Source organism: Alexandromys fortis, unplaced genomic scaffold (assembly GCF_014885135.2).
Source record: "Alexandromys fortis isolate MF-2015 unplaced genomic scaffold, M_Fortis_MF-2015_v1.1 scaffold_159, whole genome shotgun sequence".
In the NCBI taxonomy this organism is placed as follows: Eukaryota; Metazoa; Chordata; class Mammalia; order Rodentia; family Cricetidae; genus Alexandromys; species Alexandromys fortis.
This window is the reverse complement of record NW_026068031.1, coordinates 2214560-2227311: the sequence shown is the minus strand read 5'-3', so window position 1 is coordinate 2227311 and position 12752 is coordinate 2214560. Positions and strand designations below refer to the sequence as shown.

Here is a 12752-nt window from a genome sequence, read left to right as displayed (position 1 = left end):
AAGAATGCAACTACTGTGTAAACTGAGGACAAACTGTACTGTGTTTTGTTCTGGGCTTTACAAGACTTGTTTGCTTCTTAAGAAATCTTACTCTCAGTGGCCTTGTTCTGATTGTCCCATCCAACTCATTTGTCTCACTCTTCAATTTTGGTTATCATATTCATGGCAATTTGGTAATATATAAGTACAAGCATTTATTTCCTTAATAATACAAACACTGGTTGGCCATACCTGAGTACTTACATATTAAAGTTATTGAGGTGGAGATTGCTTTCCATTTTTGTTCTTAAATGATATTAGGCATTAGATCGTTGTTTTGCAATATCTCATCATACTTCCCAAGCTCATGATTTTCAGGGCTCCTGCTGCAGCCTCTTGTAGCACCTGGGGACCACAGGTGCATGCCATTGTACCTTATATTAATCTTTAGGATAGGGGACTGGAGAGATGACTCAGCAGTTAAGAGCATATACTGCTCTTGCAGAGGATCCAAGTTCAATTTCCTGCACCGTGTCAAGTAGCTCATAGCTACAAGTAACTCCAGCTCCAAGGGCATTCCATGCCTCTGGCCTCTGTGGCCGCCGGTACTCGACGTGCATGTACCCACACAGAGGCATGCACAATACATGTAAAAATAAAACATTATCTAGGTGGTGGTGGCACATGCCTTCTATTCCAACAATCAGGAGGATCTCTGAGGTGGAGGCCAACCTCTGGTCTATTGAGCAAGTTCCAGGACAGTCAGGTACATGGAGAAACCCTGTCTCAAAAAACCAAACTAAATAAGCAAAACTTCAGAAAATTGATGATGGATGGATTTTCTGCTTATATAGTATTTTGACTTTGTGCCCTTTGTAGGAGAAACGTACTAAACTGTATTTCTATAGTTACAGGGCAGTTCAGGGTACTTTTTTAGAAAGAAATAAGAGGTCCTCCTGCATTAATAGTTGCCTGTCCATTTTTCTCCTTCCCCTCCATTCCTCTTTTTCCTTCTTGTTATAAAATGTTTGCTATGTTGGTAAAAACATGGCACTGCTTACAGAAGTAATGAAGCGTGTAATAAAACTCCATACTGTCTATGAGCCTGTGTGTTGCCCAGCCTAAGAAACAACAGTGCCAGTAAAGTTGCTATATTTCTCCTGATTTCCATTAGTCTTAACCACTAGAGGTTAAACTATTCAGAATTGTGCTTTGGTTTTTGTTATCAACCCCTTTCTTTTATTTCAGAACCATATTATTTAATTTTATTGTCTTAAAAGATTTATGTTTAAGTGTATGTATGCCTGTGCACTTGAGTACAGGTGACTGTGGAGGCCAGAAGACCCCTTGGAGCTGGAGTTACAGATGGTTGTGTACCCTCAGATGTTGGTGTTGGGTACTGGACGTGGGCTCTCTTCGCAGTTCATGCTTGTAAACACCAAGCCACCTCTCTAGCCTCTAGTTTTGCTGATATTAAAATTATATCATGGAGGGGGCTGGAGAGATGGCTTAGTGGTTAAGAGCATTGCCTGCTCTTCCAAAGGTCCTGAGTTCAATTCCCAGAAATCACATGGTGGCTTACAACCATCTGTAATGAGGTCTGGTGCCCTCTTCTGGCCTGCAGACATACACACAGACAGACAATTATATGCAAAATAAATAAATATTTTAAAAAATTATATCATGGAACGATATTATATCTACTCAAAGATTTTTGTTTACTTTCTTTTAGTCAGTATTGTGTTTTTAAGATTTAGCTACATTGGCCTGAAAGTGTAGCTCTATTGGAAGAATGCTTGCCTAGCATGCTTGAAACCTTGGGTTTAATCCCTAACACTACATAAACCATAGTAGTACAGACCTATAATGCCAGCACTCAAAAGGGAGAGGCAGGAGGATCAGGAGTTCAAAGTCCTCTTTGGTGACATAATAAATTTGAGGCCAGCCTTGGCTACATGAGACTGTCTCAAAAACTTGTTTTCCAATTTATGTTGATATATGTTACTGTAATTCATTTTTTCAGAGCGATGTATTGTCAACTTCAATTCATTCTCCTAAAGGTGAATTTTTTTCTTATTTGGTTGCTATCACACATTTTTCGTTACATCTTCTGTTGTGGAATATTATTTTAAGATGTGTTACATTTGTTTATGCTGTGGAGCATTTCTTTTAATGAGGCAAAGATGTGTTGCATTCTTTTATGTTGCATTTGTTTAACTCTGTGAAGCTGTGTTACTTTGCTTCCCTAAAACACCTGATTGGTCTAAAAAAGAGCTGAACAGCCAATAGTGAGGCAAGAGAAAGGGTAGGTGGGGCTGGCAGGAAGAGACAATGAATAGAAGGGGAAAAAGAAGGATGGGGAAGCAAGAGAGATCAAGGAGCTAGAAAAGAAGAGGCCAGCCAGCCAGCCAGCCAGCCAGCCAGCCAGCCAGCCAGCCAGCCAGCCAACCAGCTAACCACGGAGTAAGAGTGAAAGTCAGATTACAGAAGTAAGAAAAGGAAAAAGCCCAGAGGCAAAAGGTAGATGGGATAATTTAAGTTAATAAAGCTGGCAAGAAACAAGGCAAGCTAAGGCCGGGCATTTATAAATAAGTCTCTCCATGTGTATTCGTTTGGGAGCTGTGTGGTGGGCCCCTCCAAAACACCAAAAGAGTAAATTGAAACAACAGCCACAGTTTTCAGGTACATATGGACAAGAATTTTTCTTCTACAATGAATTAAAAACTTTTTTTTCCGATAGGCATTGTCTATGTAGTAGCAGGCTGTCCTCAGACTTGTGACCTTCTCACCTTGGCTTTCAGTCTGAAATGCTGGGATTGCAGGCACACACTATGTTGAATTATAAATGTTTTTGACTGATTTCTTCTTTACTCATGGAGTTAAAGCAAATTGTAAGTTATTATTCATTGTGCATGTGGAATGCACTGATTTTTTCCCCCCATGATTCCTCTCCTTAATGCTTGTTGCAACCTAAATAATTTCTTTTTAAAGATTTCACAGGTGATTTTACCAGTTGAAGATAGATGTCCTGGTATTTGGAGAGAGAATGCTTTGAGTTGGCATTCTTTTGCTGCATAAGTTGTTAGAGGACAGCATCCCAGGAAATTTGTACCTAACTAAGCACAACATTGCTCCCATACCTAGAAACTTTGAGTTCTTGGGCCTAGTGGAGTTTCAGCTAGGCCTGTATTTGGATTTAGTTCTTAAGTATCTCTGTTTATTTGATGAAATGAGTTTCTGAAATACGCCCTAAGTAGGTAGGGTAATACCAGAGTCACACCATTCTTTGAGGCTGTGAGGGGCAAGATAGCATTGTTTTCAGGTCTATATATGTTTGTGTGTATTTGGCATTCCTCGGGCACTCACCAAGCAGAGTAGGCCAACTGTCTGGGGAACTCTAGTGATCTTCCTGATGACTCCCCTCCAGCACTGGGAATACAAGCATGGGGCCCCATGTCCAGGATTTTGTTTGTTGGTTTTTTTGGTTTTTGTTTTAGTTTTACTTGGCTTCTGGAGACCAAACTCTGGTCCTTATGCTTGCCTAATTCTCCTCTTTCTGAGACAGGTTCTCAGTATTAGCTTGGGTTGTTCTCCTTCCTAGTGTTGGGTGCACTTGTGGAGGTCAAAGGACAGTTTGCAAGAGTTACTTCTTTCCTTCCACCATTTGGGTTGTGGGAATCAAATTCAGGTTGTCAGCTTGGCAACAAACACCTTTACTTGCTGAGCCATCATGCCAGCCCCTATTTGAATTTTTGAAGCAAGGTCTCACATATTCCAGGGTAACCTCTAACCTACTGTAGTCAAGAATGACCTTGAACTTCTGATTTTGCAATCTATTTTTTTTCCAAGAAGGTTTCTCTGTGTAGCCCTGTCCATTCTTTTGTTTTGTTTTCTTTTAAGGAAAACTATCTTTTTTCATTAAACATAACAATCCAAGTTCCCACTCTCTCCTCCCCATTCTCTCCACATACTCTTCTACCCCACCCCCATCCACTCCTCAGAGAGGGTAAGGCACTTTGCTTTGGGGAAGGTCCAAAGCCCTCCTTACTGTATCTAGGTTGAACAAGGTATTCATCCAAAGAGAATAGGTTTCCAAAAAGCCAGTACAAGCAGTAGGGAAAAATCCTGGTGCTGTTGCCAGTGACCCCTCAGTCTGCCCAAGCCATGCAACTGTCAGCCGCATTCAGAGGAACTTGTTTGGTCCTGTGCTTATTCCTTCCCAGTCTGATTGGTGTTGATGAGCTCCTATTAGCTCAGGTAAACTGTTTCAGTGGGTGTACCCATCATGGTCTTGACCTCTTTGCTCATATTCTCATTCCTCCCACTCTTCAACTTTGGGAGCTCAGTGCCCTGACAATTTTTTTTCCTCTCAAGACAGGGTTTCTCTGTAGCTTTTGTAGACCAGGCTGGCCTCGAACTCACAGAGATCCGCCTGCCTCCCGAGTGTTGGGATTAAAGGCGTGCACCACCACCACCTGTCCCTGACTATTCTTGAACTCAAACCACCTGCCTCTGCCTCCTGAGTGCTGGGATTCAAAGTATCTACCACCACCAAAACCCCTACTATCTTCACCTTGTAAAAGCTGGGATTACAGGAGCCTTTTACCACCTCACCTACATACTAGGTGTTTATGTGGTGCTGGAGATTGAACCTAGAGTTACTTAGGCAAGCACTCTTATCAAATGTGATACATCCCAGCCTCTGGTATCGGTTTTTCAATATAAAAACTAGACAGAAGTTTCTGTCCCACCCAGTCTTGTATCCGTTCAGACCCAACAAAAGAAACAGATGCTTATATTAATTATAAACTGTTTGGCCTATTAGCTCAGGTTTATTATTAACTTGCTCTTACAAACTAAATTAACCCATAATTCTTGTCTATGTTTATCCACATGGTTTAGTGCCTTTTCTCAGTGAGGCATTCATCTTGCTTTCTCTCTGGCTGGTGACTGCATCACTTGCCTTTCTTCTTCCCAGAATTCTTAGTCTGGTTGCCCCACCTAAACTTCCTGCCTGGCTACTGGCCAATCAGTATTTTATTAAATTAATAAAAGTGACAAATCTTTACAGTGTACAAGAGCATTATCCCACAGCAAAAAACCTTTGTGCTTATGCTAAGTTAGTTTGCTTTTTACTGATTTCTAAATAATAGGGCTCTTACTTCTTTATTCCTGGTTAAGTTTAGATAAGATTTGGTAGATGGAGATGTTTGTTCTTATTTTTTTGTATTTGTCTTAATTAAAGGTTCTTGAAGTGGGTATTTTGATTGGTATTTCTATGGTACCAGTTATTTTATCCATTTCTAGTCTCTAAATCAAATGTCTTTTAATTGCATATAATCTTTGTGTTCTCTCTCCTTCCTCCCTCCCCCTTTGCTTTCACAAGTAGTGACAAGTGCTCTGATGTCATTATCTCCTTTCCTTTTGTTAAGATCTGAACGCACTTTTCATTTTGAAGACCCTAACCATACCCTCTACATTTGTGTGTACACGTTCTTTCTGGATGTGTACATACTGAAGTTCTTTATGTTCTGAGTTGAGGGGATCATCTGATGTCTACTTTGTTCTTTCTACAAAAACTATTTTAGTATATGTATGTGTGCGTGTGTGTGTGTAGGTATATGTATGTAGGTATATGTATGGAGGCCAGAGATCGGTGTCAGGAATCTTCCTTCTTTTTTTTTTTTTTTTTTTTTTCCCAGACAGGATCTTTTGCTGAATTAGAGCGACTGACTAGAAATGTTGGCCAATGGGCCCGTCTCCTACTACAGATACCTGACACAGCTCTGGCTGGCTTTTTATGTGTATGCTTAGGGTCTAGATGCTTCAGATCTCATGCGTTTCTCCAGACCCGCTACAGAGTTTGACTGGCTCTGTTTTCTTTTTGAAAACAAGTCAGGTTCCTGGACTTAGGAAATTTATGATGAATTTTTTTTTCTTTTTAGGAAAGAAAATTGTGAAGTCTATGCAATCTTAGCTAAAGAGCCTTTGTCTTATTTTTTATTTGCATGTGTGTATGGGTTCATGAGTGTACACACAGGTATGTGCAGCAGGTGTTTGTGGAGGTTAGCGGGTTTTTTTTTTTTTTTGAAATGACAATAAAGAGGCTTCACATATTTTGCTGTTACAGAAACAGAAGGGAAATGTTGTCATGGAAGAATGTAAAATTTATCCCAGAACTGTAAATGTCTACTTTTGGTGTTGAGTTTGGTCAAATACATGTCAGGTATTCTAACTAGCACTGTGGTTTCTTACATTTCTGAAAAGCAATTGTCGTGCCTATTATCATTTCTTTGTGGTGTTTTTTTTTTTTTTTTTTTTTTTTTTTTTNGACAGGGTTTCTCTGTATTTCTGGAATCTATCTTGGAACTTGTTCTTTTAGACCAGGCTGGCCTCAAACTCACGGAGATTCTCCTGACTCTGCCTCTCGAATGCTGGGATTAAAGGTGTGCACCACTACTGCCTGACTTCTCTAGTGTTTTATTACTATATTTAGTCTATTTTATAATGCAGCCATTAAAATTGAAAGTAAAATATCAAAAACATTAGTCTGTTGAAGAATTAGGCCAAGTGAAGAAATGAACTGAAACACATTGTTGTCTAAAACTAATTGCAAATTACAGTTGAAGTTGTTTTGGTAGTGGAATGAAGTTCCGCTGTTGTTCTCCTTTTATAACTTATCTGAGAGTAGGTGGCTGTGCAAAACAAATTGTTAGTGCTACTCAGCTGTGCTCTGCTTCGTTCCTCCTTTCAGGACACATGAGCCCTTTCTGTGTACTTGTAAACTCAAGGTAACGAAAGAGAGCTGGGATTCAGCTCAGTGGTAGGCCCCAGATTCAGTTCTCAGTACCCCAAAAGAGGTAGGGAGTGGAGAAAGAGAGGAAGAAAATTACAAATACCCCACATCATCATCAGTAATAGTATTTTGCAGTGCTGGGGACTGAACCCAGGGCTTTTTGTGCATGCTGAATAAATAAATATTCACCCCCTGGTTAACTTGGTGTGTCAGTTCAGTGTTGCCGTGCCACATTAGAATGTCTTTGAGAGCACTATGGATTTATCTTTAGCCCACATAATAAAAAGCTCTATGTTCTGCTAACAAAATTATTTGCAGCAAATGTTTCCAGTTTTGGAAAAAATCTGAGTTATATAAATAAAATTAGTTTAAAGAAATAAAGGGCTTTACAGTCAGGTATCCTGATCTGTTTTATTATTTATTTTTTTAAGATCAAACAACTATTTTTTATTGAAAATGGATTTTTCATACAATATGTTGATTACAATTTCCCTTCCCCAACTCCTGCCCATCAACCCACTATCATTAGAAAAAGAATAAGCATCTAGAAAAAAAAATAAAATATTAACAGTCTCAGCCCCACTGTTTAGTAGTTTTGTGATCTTGGAAGTTCCTAAACTCACTGTACCTCAGTTTTCCTAGTTGCAAAATGAACAGTGTATTAATACCTCATTTTATGAGCCGTCAGGATAAAGGACTTAACTCATAGAAATTGTCTAGGAGAAACTGCCAACTAGTACCCAATAAATGTTAGCTGCTGCCAACCTTTTTATTCTGAAACAACACCATTATATCATTTATGATAAATTTGTGTTGCTTCTTAACACAGGCATATTTTAATTCCAGTGTGATGAATGTGGCTAATTAGACTACATACTAAAAATTACTGTTGGGTAAAAGCCCTAAGAATGTTTACTTTCAGATTTTGTACCGGCTAGTGTTCTGTTAACTTGAAGCAAGCCAGAGTTGTTTGAGAAGAGAGAACCTCAACTGAGAAAATCTCCCCACTAGACTGGCCTGTGGGCAAGCTTGTTCACAGTGTGTTTTCTGGATTAATGATTGATGTGGGAGGGTCTACCCTACTACAGGTGGTGCCACCCCTAGGCCAGTGGTGAATAAGCCAGGGAGGCAAGCCAGTGTGTAGTGTTCCTTCATAACCACTGCTTCTGTTGCTGCCCTGACTTCCCCAGATGGGCTAAAGCTGAAAGCTGAAATAAACCCTTTCTTCCCTAAATTGCTCTTTGGTCATGGTATTTATCACAGCAATAGAAACTCTTAAGATAGAATTCATAACTTTTTTGTTGTTTTGTTTTGAGACAAGATCTTATATATATAGCCTAGACTGCCTTTGAATTCACTGTGAAGTTGAGGCTGACTTTGAACTGATTCTCCTGCCTCCATCTCCATTGTGCTGGAATTATAGGCATGGATCACTTGATATATTGAGACAGGTTCTTCCTCTGTAGCTCCGGCTGGCTTGGAGCATACTGTGAAGTCCAGACTGGCTGTCCCCCACTTGGGTGTGGTATCTGATCTAATGCCTGTAGTCCCAGCAGTGGACTCTTACAGCTGTTTTGACTCTGTCACAACACTTAAAAAAACAACTACTACTATGTTGTCTCTCATACTATAATGAAAGAAGAATTTAACCTGGAAAACTAGGAACGGCAACTCATATTAAGCACAGTTGAAACTTGATATTGTCTTGTCATACTTGGCTCCTGTTTAGGTGAATTTCTGTATTTTAGGAATTGCTGATTTAATCTTCTCTTTTAAAGAAAGAACTGCACTGAGGGGTGTGTCAGAGCTCTTAGAGCAGAGTAGAGTAACAACTGAGTCCAGACCCAGACCCTCCAAATTGTCATCCTATCTCCTCAGTTTCCATCACGTGAGAATTTGTGGTATAAAGAATCAGGCACAGAAAATCCATGTCTTAATTAGGATCAGTAGTTACTCGTAAGAAAGTAGAGATGGGACCAGGTAAGATAGGCACACCTATACTAGTACTTGGATCACAAGGTTTAGACTGGCCTGGGTTCATAGGGAGACAACCCTAAAAACAAAAACAAAACAAAACAACAAAAACAAAACTGAGGCTGGAAGAGTATTCCCTCTCTATTTTAACATGATCTGACTCCCGTTCTTAGTGAAACTTGTCTCTGTGTGCCTTAAGAGGCTGTTATTTTCTTTCAGCCTGTACATTTTTATTTATTGCATATGTGTGTGTGCGTGTGTGTACATGATAGGGGTGCGTACCACAGTGTGCATGTGGAAGACCATGGGAAACTGGAGAATTGATTCTCTGATTCTACTGTGGGTTCAGGGATTAAACTCAGTGGAAAAGGCTTGCACTTTTTCCACTGGGCCATCTTGCCAGCTGCCTTTTCAGTTTATGGAGGTAGATTATAAGGGATTGAAATTGAAAAGAGGTATCTATATTTAGAATTTTCTTTCCTTGCAGTTTTCAGATTTTGGAGCCTAAGGGACATTTTCCAGGGGAGATTGCCAGTACAGCCACTTTGGCAACCAAAATCTTGATACATAGCCACAGACTGGAATATTGGTGGGCCACAGTCCTCAGAAATCTTCTTCATACAGGTAGGTGGAAGACAGTGGGAAATGGAAACATGGGTTATTAACTGCTGGAAAAGTCCTTCCTACCTGTTTTTTCTGAATTTCATTTTATGTGTATGGGTATTTTGCCTGTATGTATGTTTGTGTACCATGTGCATGCCCGGTGCCTGATGAGACCAGAAGAGTGCAGTCCATCTCCTGAAATTGGAGTTACAGATTATTTTGAACTACCATGTGGGTGCTGGGAATCATACCTGGCTCTAGAAGAGCAGCCAACGCTCTAAAAGACTGAGCTGTCTGTCTAGCACTCTTCCTATTTTTTGTTAGATTAACTAGTTAACTGTCTTTACATTTTTTAAGGGAATTTTTTTAAGATTTATTTATTATGTATACAACATTCTGCCTCCATGTATGTCCGCACACCAGAAGAGGGTGCCAAATCTCATTACAGATGGTTGTGAGCCACCATATGGTTGCTGGGAATTGAACTCAGGACCTTTGGAAGAGCAGCTAGTGCTCTTAACCGCTGAGCCGTCTCTCCAGTCCCCTGTCTTTACATTTTTAACCTTTTTTTCTTGGTAAAAACAAAGCATCCAACTCTTAGATAGTGGGTAATATACTTTTTGTATTATAAAATATTTGTGAAGATATTAGTGGTAAAACTTAGGGAAGTTTTTTTTAACATTTGCAAATGTGTTTATGAACTTATATGACAGTTATGGATTTTCTTACAAATTATTGTAGATTTAGTAGGTTTTTTTTTTTTAAAATATTTATTTATTTATTTATTATGTATACAATATTCTGTCTGTATGCCTGAAGGCCAGAAGAGGGCGCCAGACCTCTTTACAGATGGTTGTGAGCCACCATGTGGTTGCTGGGAATCGAACTCAGGACCTTTGGAAGAGCAGGCAATGCTCTTAACCACTGAGCCATCTCTCCAGCCCAGATTTAGTAGTTTTTAAAGCATCAATCTATCATCAGTTATCTATTTTTTGTTTGTTTGTTTTTTCGAGACAGGGTTTTTCTGTAGCTTTGGAGCCTGTTCTAAAACTAGCTCTTGTAGACCAGGTTGGCCTCGAACTCACAGAGATCCGCCTGCCTCTGCCTCCGAGTGCTGGGATTAAAGACGTGCACCACCACCGCCCAGGCCTGTCCCTCTTCTCAATAAACTCCACACTCAAGCTCTCTCTGCATAGCATATTCTGTCACCTGCCTTGGTCCTCCACCCTGAACTGCCAAGGTCTCACTCATGCAACCACAGCTCAGCCAACACAATTTTTATTTTTATTTTTTTTCTATTGATATTTATTGAGCTCTACATTTTTCTCTGCTCCCCTCCATGCCTCTCCCCTCCCCTCTTCAATCCTCCCCCTAGGTCCCCATGCTCCCAATTTACTCAGGAGATCTTGTCTTTTTATACTTTCTACCTCCCATGTAGATTAGATCTATGTAAGTCTCTCTTAGTGTCCGCATTGTTATCTAAATTCTCTGGGATTATGGTTTGTAAGCTGGCTTTCTTTGCTTTATGTTTAAAAACCACCTATGAGTAGGTACATGTGATAATTGTCTTTCTGTGTCTGGGTTACCTCACTCAAAATGATGTTTTCTAGCTCCATCCATTTTCCTGAAAAATTGAAGCTGTTGTTATTTTTTCTGCTGTGTAGTACTCCATTGTGTAAATGTACCACATTTTCTTTATCCATTCTTTGGTCGAGGGGCATTTAGGTTGTTTCCAGGTTCTGGCTATGACAAGCAATGCTGCTGTGAACATAGTTGAGCACATGTCCTTGTGACACGATTGAGCATCCTTTGAATATATATCCCAAAGTGGTATTACTGGGTCTTGAGGAAGGTTGTTTCCTAATTTTCTGAGAAATTGCCACACTGACATCCAAAGGGGTTGTACCAGCTTGCATTCCCACCAGCAATGCAGGAGTGTTCCCTTTATCCCACAACCTCTCCAGCATAAGTCGTCATCAGTGTTTTTGATCTTGGCCATTCTTACTGGTATAAGATGGAATCTCAGAGTTATTTTGATTTGCATTTCTCTGATGACTAAGATGTTGAGCATTTCCTTAAGTGTCTTTCAGCCATTTGAGATTCGTCTGTGGAGAGTTCATGTTTAGTTCTGTACCCCATTTTTATTGAATTATTTGTTCTTTTGATGTCAAGTTTCTTGAGTTCTTTGTATATTTTGGAGATCAGTCATCTACCCAATGTGGGGTTGGTGAAGATCTTTTCCCAATCTGTAGGTTGCTGTTTTGTCTTGTTGACCGTGTCGTTTGCTTTACAGAAGCTTCTCAGTTTCAGGAGGTCCCATTTATTAATTGTTTCTCTCAGTGTCTGTGCTGCTGGGGTTATATTTAGGAAATGGTTCCCTGTGCCAATGCATTCAAGTGTACTTCCCACTTTGTCTTCTGTAAGGTTCAGTGTGTCTGGCTTTATGTTGAGGTCTTTGATCCATTTGGACTTGAGTTTTGTGCATGGTGATAGATATGGGTCTGTTTTCATTCTTCTCCATGTTGATATCCACTTATGCCAGTACCACTTGTTAAATATGCTTTCTTTTTTTCATTTAATATTTTTTGCTTCTTTATCAAAGATCAGGTGTTCAAAGATGTATAGATTGATATCCAGGTCTTCTATTCAGTTCCATTGGTCCTCCTGTCTGTTCTTATATCAGTACCAGGCTGTTTTCAGTACTGTAGCTCTGTAATAGAGTTTGAAGTCAGGGATTGTGATGCCTCCAGAAGTTCTTTTATTGTACAAGATTGTTTTGGCTATCCTGTGTCTTTTGCTTTTCCATATGAAGTGAGTACACTTCTTTTGAGGTCTTTGAAGAATTTTGCAGGGATTTTGATGGGCATTGCATTGAATCTCTAGATTGCTTTTGGTAAGATTGCCTATCTTTTTTTTTTTTTTTTTGAGATAGGGTCTTACTCTGATGTAAGGCCTGGCTGGCCTACGATTCATTATGTAGTCCATGCTGGCCTTTAACTCACGGCATTTCACCTGCTTATGCCTCTTGAGTGCTGAGATAAAAGGTGTGCGTCACCATACCTGGCAGGCATGTTTGTTTTGCTTATATATGTCTGCAATCTGATTAAGATTCTTGATGGGTTTGCTAGTCCTCATTAACATGGTATGAGGTGAGGTAGCTAGGGGTATGACTCAATGGCTAAGAACTGGAATCATTTGAATGCTTGTTCGCTCCTGTGTGTGGTGGTGAATGCTGATTTGGCCAAGTCCTCAGCCTGGGCTGTTAGCCAGAATACCTATACTACACTTCTCCTTGTGACTGTTTGGCTTTCTCACAGCATGGTTCCTAGACTCGAGAAAGAACATCCTGAGAGAGGAGGATGAAGGCACATGATTTACTTTACTTAGCTTGGAAGTCACA

At 39.9% G+C, this 12752-nt stretch overlaps 1 protein-coding gene across 11 annotated transcripts in view; it reads left to right on the top strand.

Annotated features, from left to right (window-relative positions):
- Positions 1-12752, top strand: part of Numb (NUMB endocytic adaptor protein) — a 122643-nt gene that overhangs the window by 18290 nt on the left and 91601 nt on the right. For 10 of the 11 annotated variants that reach the window (XM_050164536.1, XM_050164534.1, XM_050164537.1 and 7 more), the window contains exon 2: positions 9237-9373. The exons of the other annotated variant lie outside the window; for it this stretch is intronic. The gene's annotated coding sequence lies outside the window, so the exon portion shown is untranslated. The remainder of the gene's footprint in view (positions 1-9236; positions 9374-12752) is intronic. 11 annotated transcript variants of the gene reach the window in all.